This window comes from Convolutriloba macropyga, chromosome 1, assembly GCF_964194025.1.
Source record: "Convolutriloba macropyga chromosome 1, txConMacr16.3, whole genome shotgun sequence".
Classification (NCBI taxonomy): domain Eukaryota; kingdom Metazoa; phylum Xenacoelomorpha; order Acoela; family Convolutidae; genus Convolutriloba; species Convolutriloba macropyga.
In genome coordinates, this window is record NC_134468.1 from 80,470,818 (window position 1) to 80,484,436 (window position 13,619).

At 37.2% G+C, this 13,619-nt stretch overlaps 1 protein-coding gene and 2 non-coding genes across 3 annotated transcripts in view; 2 read left to right on the forward strand and 1 right to left on the reverse strand.

The window, feature by feature from the left end:
- The window catches only part of LOC142351429 (uncharacterized), a 239,390-nt gene that overhangs the window by 169,433 nt on the left and 56,338 nt on the right, over window positions 1-13,619 (reverse strand). The gene's annotated exons all lie outside the window — the stretch shown is intronic.
- Window positions 8,438-8,510, forward strand: Trnav-aac (transfer RNA valine (anticodon AAC)). The gene has a single exon. It is a non-coding gene; the product is annotated as a tRNA-Val (tRNA).
- Trnav-aac (transfer RNA valine (anticodon AAC)) lies at window positions 11,002-11,074 on the forward strand. Its single transcript has one exon. It is a non-coding gene; the product is annotated as a tRNA-Val (tRNA).

Genomic DNA, 13,619 nt, shown 5'->3' on the forward strand with positions numbered 1-13,619 from the left:
CAAAATGATGTCTTTACTTGATTAAAAATAAAATCAAGCATCTTATATCTGGTCAATTCAACAATTGATATGAAATTACTGCTTCGAAGTACTAATCACAAGGTGCTGTGGTGAAGCGGTTATCACGTGTGATTAACACGCAGAAGGAATGCAGTTCAAAACTAGACAGCATCAAGAAAAGGTTGTGACAAAGGATGTCTGCTTGAGAAAAATTAAAATAATGCATTTTCTACTCAATCCAAAAAATTGATATGAAATTAGTGCTCAAAGCATTTATCGCAAGGTGCTGTGGTGGTACGGTTATCACGTCTGCTTAACACGCAGAAGGTATCCAGTTCAAGCTTCGACAGCATCAAGGCAAGGTTTTGACAAAATGATGTATTTTTACCTGATTAAAACTAAAATCAAGCATTTTATTTCTAGTCAATCAAACATTTGATATGAAATAACTGCTCAAAGCACTAATCGCAAGGTGCTGTGGTGAAAAAGTAATCACTTCCTCTTAACACGCAGAGGGGCTCCAGTTCAAGCCTGGACAGCATCAAGCTAATTTTTTCACAAAATGATGTCTTGATTGAAAATAAAATCAAGCATCTTATATCTGGTCAATTCAACATTTGATATGAAATTACTGCTTCGAAGTACTAATCACAAGGTGCTGTGGTGAAGCGGTTAACACGTGTGATTAACACGCAGAAGGATTGCAGTTCAAAACTAGACAGCAGCAAGAAAAGGTTGTGACAAAGGATGTCTGCCTGATAAAAATTAAAATCATGCATTTTCTACTCAATCCAAAAAATTGATATGAAATTAGTGCTCAAAGCATTTATCGCAAGGTGCTGTGGTGGTACGGTTATCACGTCTGCTAAACACTCAGAAGGTCTCCAGTTCAAGCCTGGACAGCATCAAGGCAAGGTTTTGACAAAATGATGTATTTTTACCTGATTAAAACTAAAATCAATCATTTTATTTCTAATCAATCCAACATTTGATATGAAATAACTGCTCAAAGCACTAATCGCAAGGTGCTGTTGTGAAAAGGTTATCACTTATTCTTAACACGCAGAGGGTCTCCAGTTCAAGCCTGGACAGCATCACGCAAATTTTTTCACAAAATGATGTCTTTACTTGATTAAAAATAAAATCAAGCATCTTATATCTGGTCAATTCAACAATTGATATGAAATTACTGCTTCGAAGTACTAATCATAAGGTGCTGTGGTGAAGCGGTTATCACGTGTGATTAGCACGCAGAAGGAATGCAGTTCAAAACTAGACAGCATCAAGAATAGGTTGTGACAAAGGATGTCTGCATGAGAAAAATTAAAATCATGCATTTTCTACTCAATCCAAAAAATTGATATCAAATTAGTGCTCGAAGCAATTATCGCAAGGAGCTGTGGTGGTACGGTTATCACTTCTGCTTAACACGCAGAAGGTCTCCAGTTCAAGCCTGGACAGCATCAAGCTAATTTTTTCACAAAATGATGTCTTGATTGAAAATAAAATCAAGCATCTTATATCTGGTCAATTCAACATTTGATATGAAATTACTGCTTCGAAGTACTAATCACAAGGTGCTGTGGTGAAGCGGTTAACACGTGTGATTAACACGCAGAAGGATTGCAGTTCAAAACTAGACAGCAGCAAGAAAAGGTTGTGACAAAGGATGTCTGCCTGATAAAAATTAAAATCATGCATTTTCTACTCAATCCAAAAAATTGATATGAAATTAGTGCTCAAAGCATTTATCGCAAGGTGCTGTGGTGGTACGGTTATCACGTCTGCTAAACACTCAGAAGGTCTCCAGTTCAAGCCTGGACAGCATCAAGGCAATGTTTTGACAAAATGATGTATTTTTACCTGATTAAAACTAAAATCAATCATTTTATTTCTAATCAATCCAACATCTGATATGAAATAACTGCTCAAACCACTAATCGCAAGGTGCTGTTGTGAAAAGGTTATCAATTATTCTTAACACGCAGAGGGTCTCCAGTTCAAGCCTGGACAGCATCACGCAAATTTTTTCACAAAATGATGTCTTTACTTGATTAAAAATAAAATCAAGCATCTTATATCTGGTCAATTCAACAATTGATATGAAATTACTGCTTCGAAGTACTAATCATAAGGTGCTGTGGTGAAGCGGTTATCACGTGTGATTAGCACGCAGAAGGAATGCAGTTCAAAACTAGACAGCATCAAGAATAGGTTGTGACAAAGGATGTCTGCATGAGAAAAATTAAAATCATGCATTTTCTACTCAATCCAAAAAATTGATATCAAATTAGTGCTCGAAGCAATTATTGCAAGGAGCTGTGGTGGTACGGTTATCACTTCTGCTTAACACGCAGAAGGTCTCCAGTTCAAGCCTGGACAGCATCAAGCTAATTTTTTCACAAAATGATGTCTTGATTGAAAATAAAATCAAGCATCTTATATCTGGTCAATTCAACATTTGATATGAAATTACTGCTTCGAAGTACTAATCACAAGGTGCTGTGGTGAAGCGGTTAACACGTGTGATTAACACGCAGAAGGATTGCAGTTCAAAACTAGACAGCAGCAAGAAAAGGTTGTGACAAAGGATGTCTGCCTGATAAAAATTAAAATCATGCATTTTCTACTCAATCCAAAAAATTGATATGAAATTAGTGCTCAAAGCATTTATCGCAAGGTGCTGTGGTGGTACGGTTATCACGTCTGCTAAACACTCAGAAGGTCTCCAGTTCAAGCCTGGACAGCATCAAGGCAATGTTTTGACAAAATGATGTATTTTTACCTGATTAAAACTAAAATCAATCATTTTATTTCTAATCAATCCAACATTTGATATGAAATAACTGCTCAAACCACTAATCGCAAGGTGCTGTTGTGAAAAGGTTATCACTTATTCTTAACACGCAGAGGGTCTCCAGTTCAAGCCTGGACAGCATCACGCAAATTTTTTCACAAAATGATGTCTTTACTTGATTAAAAATAAAATCAAGCATCTTATATCTGGTCAATTCAACAATTGATATGAAATTACTGCTTCGAAGTACTAATCATAAGGTGCTGTGGTGAAGCGGTTATCACGTGTGATTAACACGCAGAAGGAATGCAGTTCAAAACTAGACAGCATCAAGAATAGGTTGTGACAAAGGATGTCTGCATGAGAAAAATTAAAATCATGCATTTTCTACTCAATCCAAAAAATTGATATCAAATTAGTGCTCGAAGCAATTATCGCAAGGAGCTGTGGTGGTACGGTTATCACTTCTGCTTAACACGCAGAAGGTCTCCAGTTCAAGCCTGGACAGCATCAAGGCAAATTTTTGACAAAATGATGTTTTTTTACCTGATTAAAACTAAGATCAAGCATTTTATTTCTAATCAATCCAACATTTGACATGAAATAACTGCTCAATGCACTAACCGCAAGGTGCTGTGGTGAAAAAGTACTCACTTATTCTTAACACGCAGAGGGTCTCCAGTTCAAGCCTGGACAGCATCACGCAAATTTTTTCACAAAATGATGTCTTTACTTGATTAAAAATAAAATCAAGCATCTTATATCTGGTCAATTCAACAATTGATATGAAATTACTGCTTCGAAGTACTAATCATAAGGTGCTGTGGTGAAGCGGTTATCACGTGTGATTAACACGCAGAAGGAATGCAGTTCAAAACTAGACAGCATCAAGAAAAGGTTGTGACAAAGGATGTCTGCTTGAGAAAAATTAAAATCACGCATTTTCTACTCAATCCAAAAAATTGATATGAAATTAGTGCTCGAAGCAATTATCGCAAGGTGCTGTGGTGGTACGGTTATCACTTCTGCTTAACACGCAGAAGGTCTCCAGTTCAAGCTTGGACAGCATCAAGGCAAGTTTTTGACAAAATGAAGTTTTTTTTACCTGATTAAAATTAAGATCAAGCATTTTCTTTCTAGTCAATCCATTTGATATGAAATTACTGCTCAAAGGACTAAGCGCAAGGTGATGTGGCGTAACGGTTATCACTTCTGCTAAACACGCAGAGGGTATGCGGTTCAAGCCTGACAGCATCCAGGAAAGTTTAAGGAAAATTGATGTTTTTACTTGATTCAATTTAAAATCATGCATTTTCATTCTGGTCAACCCAACATTTGAAAAGAAATTACTGCTCGAAGCACAAATCGCAAGGTGCTGTGGTGTAACGGTTATCACTTCTGCTTAACACGCAGAGGTCTGCAGCTCAAGCCTGGCAGCATCAAGGAAAGTTTTTGACAAAATGATGTTTTTTTACCTGATTAAAACTAAGATCAAGCATTTTATTTCTAGTCAATCCAACATTTGATATGAAATAACTGCTCAAAGCACTAATCGCAAGGTGCTGTTGTGAAAAGGTTATCACTTATTCTTAACACGCAGAGGGTCTCCAGTTCAAGCCTGGACAGCATCACGCAAATTTTTTCACAAAATGATGTCTTTACTTGATTAAAAAATAAAATCAAGCATCTTATATCTGGTCAATTCAACAATTGATATGAAATTACTGCTTCGAAGTACTAATCATAAGGTGCTGTGGTGAAGCGGTTATCACGTGTGATTAACACGCAGAAGGAATGCAGTTCAAAACTAGACAGCATCAAGAATAGGTTGTGACAAAGGATGTCTGCATGAGAAAAATTAAAATCATGCATTTTCTACTCAATCCAAAAAATTGATATCAAATTAGTGCTCAAAGCATTTATCGCAAGGAGCTGTGGTGGTACGGTTATCACTTCTGCTTAACACGCAGAAGGTCTCCAGTTCAAGCCTGGACAGCATCAAGCTAATTTTTTCACAAAATGATGTCTTGATTGAAAATAAAATCAAGCATCTTATATCTGGTCAATTCAACATTTGATATGAAATTACTGCTTCGAAGTACTAATCACAAGGTGCTGTGGTGAAGCGGTTAACACGTGTGATTAACACGCAGAAGGATTGCAGTTCAAAACTAGACAGCAGCAAGAAAAGGTTGTGACAAAGGATGTCTGCCTGATAAAAATTAAAATCATGCATTTTCTACTCAATCCAAAAAATTGATATGAAATTAGTGCTCAAAGCATTTATCGCAAGGTGCTGTGGTGGTACGGTTATCACGTCTGCTAAACACTCAGAAGGTCTCCAGTTCAAGCCTGGACAGCATCAAGGCAATGTTTTGACAAAATGATGTATTTTTACCTGATTAAAACTAAAATCAATCATTTTATTTCTAATCAATCCAACATTTGATATGAAAAAGCTGCTCAAAGCACTAATCGCAAGGTGCTGTTGTGAAAAGGTTATCACTTATTCTTAACACGCAGAGGGTCTCCAGTTCAAGCCTGGACAGCATCAAAGCAAATTTTTTCACAAAATGATGTCTTTACTTGATTAAAAATAAAATCAAGCATCTTATATCTGGTCAATTCAACAATTGATATGAAATTACTGCTTCGAAGTACTAATCATAAGGTGCTGTGGTGAAGCGGTTATCACGTGTGATTAACACGCAGAAGGAATGCAGTTCAAAACTAGACAGCATCAAGAATAGGTTGTGACAAAGGATGTCTGCATGAGAAAAATTAAAATCATGCATTTTCTACTCAATCCAAAAAATTGATATCAAATTAGTGCTCGAAGCAATTATCGCAAGGAGCTGTGGTGGTACGGTTATCACTTCTGCTTAACACGCAGAAGGTCTCCAGTTCAAGCCTGGACAGCATCAAGGCAAATTTTTGACAAAATGATGTTTTTTTACCTGATTAAAACTAAGATCAAGCATTTTATTTCTAATCAATCCAACATTTGGCATGAAATAACTGCTCAAAGCACTAACCGCAAGGTGCTGTGGTGAAAAAGTACTCACTTCTTCTTAACACGCAGAGGGTCTTCAGTTCAAGCCTGGACAGCATCAAGCTAATTTTTTCACAAAATGATGTCTTTACTTGATTGAAAATAAAATCAAGCATCTTATATCTGGTCAATTCAACATTTGATGTGAAATTACTGCTTCGAAGTACTAATCACAAGGTGATGTGGTGAAGCGGTTATCACGTGTGATTAACACGCAGAAGGACTGCAGTTCAAAACTAGACAGCATCAAGAAAAGGTTGTGACAAAGGATGTCTGCTTGAGAAAAATTAAAATCACGCATTTTCTACTCAATCCAAAAAATTGATATGAAATTAGTGCTCGAAGCAATTATCGCAAGGTGCTGTGGTGGTACGGTTATCATTTCTGCTTAACACGCAGAAGGTCTCCAGTTCAAGCCTGGACAGCATCAAGGCAAGTTTTTGACAAAATGAAGTTTTTTTACCTGATTAAAATTAAGATCAAGCATTTTCTTTCTAGTCAATCCATTTGATATGAAATTACTGCTGAAAGGACTAATCGCAAGATGCTGCAGTGTAGCGGTTATCACGTCTGCTTAACACAGAGAAGGGCGGAAGCTCAAGCCTGGACAGCATCAAGTCACGTTTTTGACAAAATGAAGTTTTTTTTACCTGATTAAAATTAAGATCAAGCATTTTCTTTCTAGTCAATCCATTTGATATGAAATTACTGCTCAAAGGACTAAGCGCAAGGTGATGTGGCGTAACGGTTATCACTTCTGCTTAACACGCAGAGGGTATGCGGTTCAAGCCTGACAGCATCCAGGAAAGTTTAAGGAAAATTGATGTTTTTACTTGATTCAATTTAAAATCATGCATTTTTATTCTGGTCAACCCAACATTTGAAATGAAATTACTGCTCGAAGCACAAATCGCAAGGTGCTGTAGTGTAACGGTTATCACTTCTGCTTAACACGCAGAGGTCTGCAGCTCAAGCCTGGCAGCATCAAGGAAAGTTTTTGACAAATTGAGGTTTTTACTTGATTCAATTTAAAATCATGCACTTTATTTCTGGTCAAGCCAACATTTGAAATGAAAATACTGCTCAAAGCACTAATCGCAAGGTGCTGTGGTGAAAAAGTTATCACTTCTTCTTAACACGCAGAGAGTCTCCGGTTCAAGCCTGGACAGCATCAAGCAAATTTTTTCACAAAATGATGTCTTTACTTGATTAAAAATAATATCAAGCATCTTATATCTGGTCAATTCAACATTTGATATGAAATTACTGCTTCGAAGTACTGATCACAAGATGCTGTGGTGAAGCGGTTATCACGTGTGATTAACACGCAGAAAGGCTGCAGTTCAAAACTAGACAGTATCAAGAAAAGGTTGTGACAAAGGATGTCTGCTTGAGAAAAATTAAAATCATGCATTTTCTACTCAATCTAAAAAATTGATATGAAATTAGTGCTCAAAGCATTTATCGCACGGTGCTGTGGTGGTACGGTTATCACGTCTGCTTAACATGCAGAAGGTCTCCAGTTCAAGCCTCGACAGCATCAAGGCAAGTTTTTTTTCCTGATTAAAACTAAGATCAAGCATTTTATTTCTAATCCATCCAACATTTGATATGAAATTACTGCTCGAAGGACTAATCGCAAGGTAGTGGTGTAGCGGTTATCACGTCTGCTTAACACGCAGAAGGTCTCCAGGTCAAGCCTGGACAGCATCAAGCGAATTTTTTCACAAAATGATGTCTTTACTTGATTAAAAATAAAATCAAGCATCTTATATCTGGTCAATTCAACATTTGATATGAAATTACTGCTTCGAAGTACTAATCACAAGGTGCTGTGGTGAAGCGGTTATCACGTGTGATTAACACGCAGAAGGACTCCAGTTCAAAACTAGACATCATCAAGAAAAGGTTGTGACAAAGGATGTCTGCTTGAGAAAAATTAAAATCATGCATTTTCTACTCAATCCAAAAAATTGATATGAAATTAGAGCTCGAAGCAATTATCGCAAGGTGCTGTGGTGGTACGGTTATCACTCCTGCGCAACACGCAGAAGGTCTCCAGTTCAAGCCTGGACAGCATCAAGGCAAGTTTTTGACAAAATGATGTTTTTTACCTGATTAAAACTAAGATCAAGCATTTTATTTCTAATCAATCCAACATTTGATATGAAACATTTGAAACATTTGATATAAAACTGCTCAAAGCACTAATCGCAAGGTGCTGTGGTGAAAAAGTAATCACTTCTTCTTAACACGCAGAGGGTCTCCAGTTCAAGCCTGGACAGCATCAAGCTAATTTTTTCACAAAATGATGTCTTTACTTGATTGAAAATAAAATCAAGCATATTATATCTGGTCAATTCAACATTTGATATGAAAAAAATACTGCTTCGAAGTACTAATCACAAGGTGCTGTGGGGAAGCGGTTATCACGTGTGATTAACACGCAGAAGGACTGCAGTTCCAAACTAGACAGCATCAAGAAAAGGTTGTGACAAAGGATGTCTGCTTGACAAAAATTAAAATCATGCATTTTCTACTCAATCCAAAAATTGATATGAAATTAGTGCGCGAAGCAATTATCGCAAGGTGCTGTGGTGTAGCGGTTATCACGTCTGCTTAACACGCAGAAGGTCTCCAGGTCAAGCCTGGACAGCATCAAGCAAATTTTTTCACAAAATGATGTCTTTACTTGATTAAAAATAAAATCAAGCATCTTATATCTGGTCAATTCAACATTTGATATGAAAATACTGCTTCGAAGTACTAATCACAAGGTGTGTGGTGTAGCGGTTATCACGTCTGCGTAACACGCAGAAGGTCTCCAGTTCAAGCTTGGACAGCATCAAGGCAAGTTTTTGACAAAATGATTTTTTTTTACCTGATTAAAACTAAGATCAAGCATTTTATTTCTAATCAATCCAACATTTGATATGAAATAACTGCTCAAAGCACTAATTTGAAGGTGTTGTGGTGAAAAAGTAATCACTTCTTCTTAACACGCAGAGGGTCTCCAGTTCAAGCCTGGACAGCATCAAAATAATTCTTTCAAGCATCTTATATCTGGTCAATTCAACATTTGATATGAAAATACTGCTTCGAAGTACTAATCACAAGGTGCTGTGGTGAAGCGGTTATCACGTGTGATTAACACGAAGAAGGACTGCAGTTCAAAACTAGACAGCATCAAGAAAAGGTTGTGACAAAGGATGTCTGCTTGAGAAAAATTAAAATTATGCATTTTCTACTAAATCCAAAAATTGATATGAAATTAGTGCGCGAAGCAATTATCGCAAGGTGCTGTGGTGGTACGGTTATCACTTCTGCTTAACACGCAGAAGGTCTCCAGTGCAAGTCTGGACAGCATCAAGGCAAGTTTTTGACAAAATGAAGTTTTTTTACCTGATTAAAATTAAGATCAAGCATTTTCTTTCTAGTCAATCCATTTGATATGAAATTACTGCTGAAAGGACTAATCGCAAGGTGCTGCGGTGTAGCGGTTATCACGTCTGCTTAACACACAGAAGGGAGCAAGTTCAAGCCTGGACAGCATCAAGGCAAGCTTTTGACAAAATGAAGTTTTTTTACCTGATTAAAATTAGATCAAGCATTTTCTTTCTAGTCATACCATTTGATATGAAATTACTGCTCGAAGGACTAACCGCAAGGTGATGTGGCGTAACGGTTATCACTTCTGCTTAACATGCAGAGGGTATGCGGTTCAAGCCTCACAGCATCAAGGAAAGTTTAAGACAAATTGAGGTTTTTACTTGATTCAATTTAAAATCATGCACTTTATTTCTGGTCAAACCAACGTTTTATATGAAATTACTGCTCGAAGAACTAATCGTTAGGTGCTGTGATGTAGCGGTTATCACGTCTGCTTAACACGCAGAAGGTCTCCAGTTCAAGCCTGGACAGCAGCAAGGCAAGTTTTTGATAAAATGATGTTTTTTTACCTGATTAAAACTAAGATCAAGCATTTTATTTCTAATCAATCCAACATTTGATATGAAATAACTGCTCAAAGCACTAATCGCAAGGTGCTGTGGTGAAAAAGTAATCACTTCTTCTTAACACGCAGAGGGTCTCCAGTTCAAGCCTGGACAGCATCAAGCTAATTTTTTCACAAAATGATGTCTTTACTTGATTGAAAATAAAATCAAGCATCTTATATCTGGTCAATTCAACATTTGATATGAAATTACTGCTTCGAAGTACTAATCACAAGGTGCTGTGATGAAGCGGTTATCACGTGTGATTAACACGCAGAAGGACTGCAGTTCAAAACTAGACAGCATCAAGAAAAGGTTGTGACAAAGAATGTCTGCTTGAGAAAAATTAAAATCATGCATTTTCTACTCAATCCAAAAAATTGATATGAAATTAGTGCTCGAAGCAATTATCGCAAGGTGCTGTGGTGGTACGGTTATCACTTCTGCTTAACACGCAGAAGGTCTCCAGTTCAAGCCTGGACAGCATCAAGGCAAGTTTTTGACAAAATGAAGTTTTTTTACCTGATTAAAATTAAGATCAAGCATTTTCTTTCTAGTCAATCCATTTGATATGAAATTACTGCTCAAAGGACTAATCGCAAGGTGCTGTGTTGTAACGGTTATCACTTCTGCTTAACACGCAGAGGGTCTGAAGCTCAAGCCCGACAGCATCAAGGAAAGTTTTTGACAAATTGAGGTTTTTACTTGAGTCAATTTAAAATCATGCACTTTATTTCTGGTCAAGCCAACATTTGAATTGAAAATACTGCTCAAAGCACTAATCGCAAGGTGCTGTGGTGAAAAGGTTATCACTTCTTCTTAACACGCAGAGGGTCTCCAGTTCAAGCCTGGACAGCATCAAGCAAATTTTTTCAAAAAATGATGTCTTTACTTGATTAAAAATAAAATCAAGCATCTTATATCTGGTCAATTCAACATTTGATATGAAATTACTGCTTCGAAGTATTAATCACAAAGTGCTGAGGTGAAGCGGTTATCACGTGTGATTAACAAGCAGAAGGGCTCCAGTTCAAAACTAGACAGCATCAAGAAAAGATTGTGACAAAGGATGTCTGCTTGAGAAAAATTAAAATCATGCATTTTCTACTCAATCCAAAAAATTGATAAGAAATTAGTGCTCGAAGCAGGTTTCGCAAGGTGCTGTGGTGTAGTGGTTATCATTTCTGCTTAACACGCAGAAGGTCTCCAGTTCAAGCCTGGACAGCATCAAGGCAAGTTTTTGACAAAATGATGTTTTTTTACCTGATTAGAACTAAGATCAAGCATTTTATTTCTAATCAATCCAACATTTGATGAAATAACTGCTCAAAGCACTAATCGCAAGGTGCTGTGGTGAAAAAGTAATCACTTCTTCTTAACACGCAGAGGGTCTACAGTCCAAGCCTGGACAGCTTCAAGCTAATTTTTTCACAAAATGATGTCTTTACTTGATTAAAATTAAAATCAAGCATCTTATATCTGGTCAATCCAACATTTGATAGGGAATTACCGCTTCGAAGTACTAATAACAAGGTGCTGTGGTGAAGCGGTTAGCACGTGTGATTAACACGCAGAAGGACTCCAGTTCAAAACTAGACAGCATCAAGAAAAGGTTGTGACAAAGGATGTCTGCTTGAGAAAAATTAAAATCATGCATTTTCTACTCAATCCAAAATATTGATATGAAATTACTGCTCGAAGCAAGAATCGCAAGGTGCTGTTGTGGTACGGTTATCGCTTCTGCTTAACACGCAGAGGGTCGGAAGTTCAAGCCTTCACAGCATCAAGGCAAGTTTTTGACAATTGAAAATTTTTTACCTGCTCTCTTAATTAAAATTAAGATCAAGCATTTTATTTCTAGTCAATTCAACATTTGATATGAAATTATTGCTCAGAAGACTAATCCCATATCAATTCCGCTAAACACGAAGATGGTCTCGAGTTCAAGCCTGACAGCATCCAGGAAAGTTTTCGACGAAATGAAGTTTTTTTACCTGATTTAAATTAAGCTCAAGCATTTTATTTCTAGTCAATCCAACATTTGATATGAAATTACTGCTCAAAGGATTAATCGCAAGGTGCTATGGCGTAACGGTTATCACTTCCGCTAAACACGCAGAGGTTCTCCAGTTCAAGCCTGACAGCATCAAGGAAGGTTTTTGACAAATGGATGTTTTTACTTGATTCAATTTAAAAACAAGCGTTTTATTTCTGGTCAATCCAACATTTGACATGAAATTACTGCTTGGAAGTTTTAATCCCAAGGTGCTGCGGTGATCACGTCTGCTGAACACGCAAAGGGTCTGCAGTTCAAGCCTCACAGCATCAAGGAAAGCTTTTGACAAATTGATGTTTTTACTTGATTGAATTTAAAATCATGCATTTTATTTCTAGTCAATCCAACATTTGAAATGAAATTACTGCTCAAAGCACTAATCGCAAAGTGCTGTGGTGTAACGGCTAGCACTCCTGCTTAACACGGAGAAGAGCCCGGAGAGCATCAAGGAAAAGTTTTGACAGTTGGGTGTACTTGATTAAAATTAAAATCGTGAAAGTCATTCCTGGTCAATCCAACATCTGATATGAAAATACTGCTTCGAAGCACTAATCGCGAGCCTGAGTTGGGTTGTGGTTATCACGTCTCCGTAACACGCGGAAGGTTTTTAGTTCAAGCCTGGACAGCACCAAGGAAATCTTTCGACAAAATAAGGCCTTCTTTTGATTAAAATTAAACTAATGCATTAGATATCTGGTCAAATCAACATTTGATATGAATATACAGCTTCGAAGTACTAATACGCAGGTGCTGTGGTGTAACGGTAACCACTTCTGCTTAACACGCAGAGGGCTCCAGTTCAAGCCTGGACAGCATCAAGGCAAGTTTTTGACAAAATGATGTTTTTTTACCTGATTAGAACTAAGATCAAGCATTTTATTTCTAATCAATCCAACATTTGATGAAATAACTGCTCAAAGCACTAATCGCAAGGTGCTGTGGTGAAAAAGTAATCACTTCTTCTTAACACGCAGAGGGTCTACAGTTCAAGCCTGGACAGCTTCAAGCTAATTTTTTCACAAAATGATGTCTTTACTTGATTAAAATTAAAATCAAGCATCTTATATCTGGTCAATCCAACATTTGATAGGGAATTACCGCTTCGAAGTACTAATAACAAGGTGCTGTGGTGAAGCGGTTAGCACGTGTGATCAACACGCAGAAGGACTCCAGTTCAAAACTAGACAGCATCAAGAAAAGGTTGTGACAAAGGATGTCTGCTTGAGAAAAATTAAAATCATGCATTTTCTACTCAATCCAAAACATTGATATGAAATTACTGCTCGAAGCAAGAATCGCAAGGTGCTGTTGTGGTACGGTTATCGCTTCTGCTTAACACGCAGAGGGTCGGAAGTTCAAGCCTTCACAGCATCAAGGCAAGTTTTTGACAAATTGAAAATTTTTTACCTGCTCTCTTAATTAAAATTAAGATCAAGCATTTTATTTCTAGTCAATTCAACATTTGATATGAAATTATTGCTCAGAAGACTAATCCCATATCAATTCCGCTAAACACGAAGATGGTCTCGAGTTCAAGCCTGACAGCATCCAGGAAAGTTTTCGACGAAATGAAGTTTTTTTACCTGATTTAAATTAAGCTCAAGCATTTTATTTCTAGTCAATCCAACATTTGATATGAAATTACTGCTCAAAGGATTAATCGCAAGGTGCTATGGCGTAACGGTTATCACTTCCGCTAAACACGCAGAGGTTCTCCAG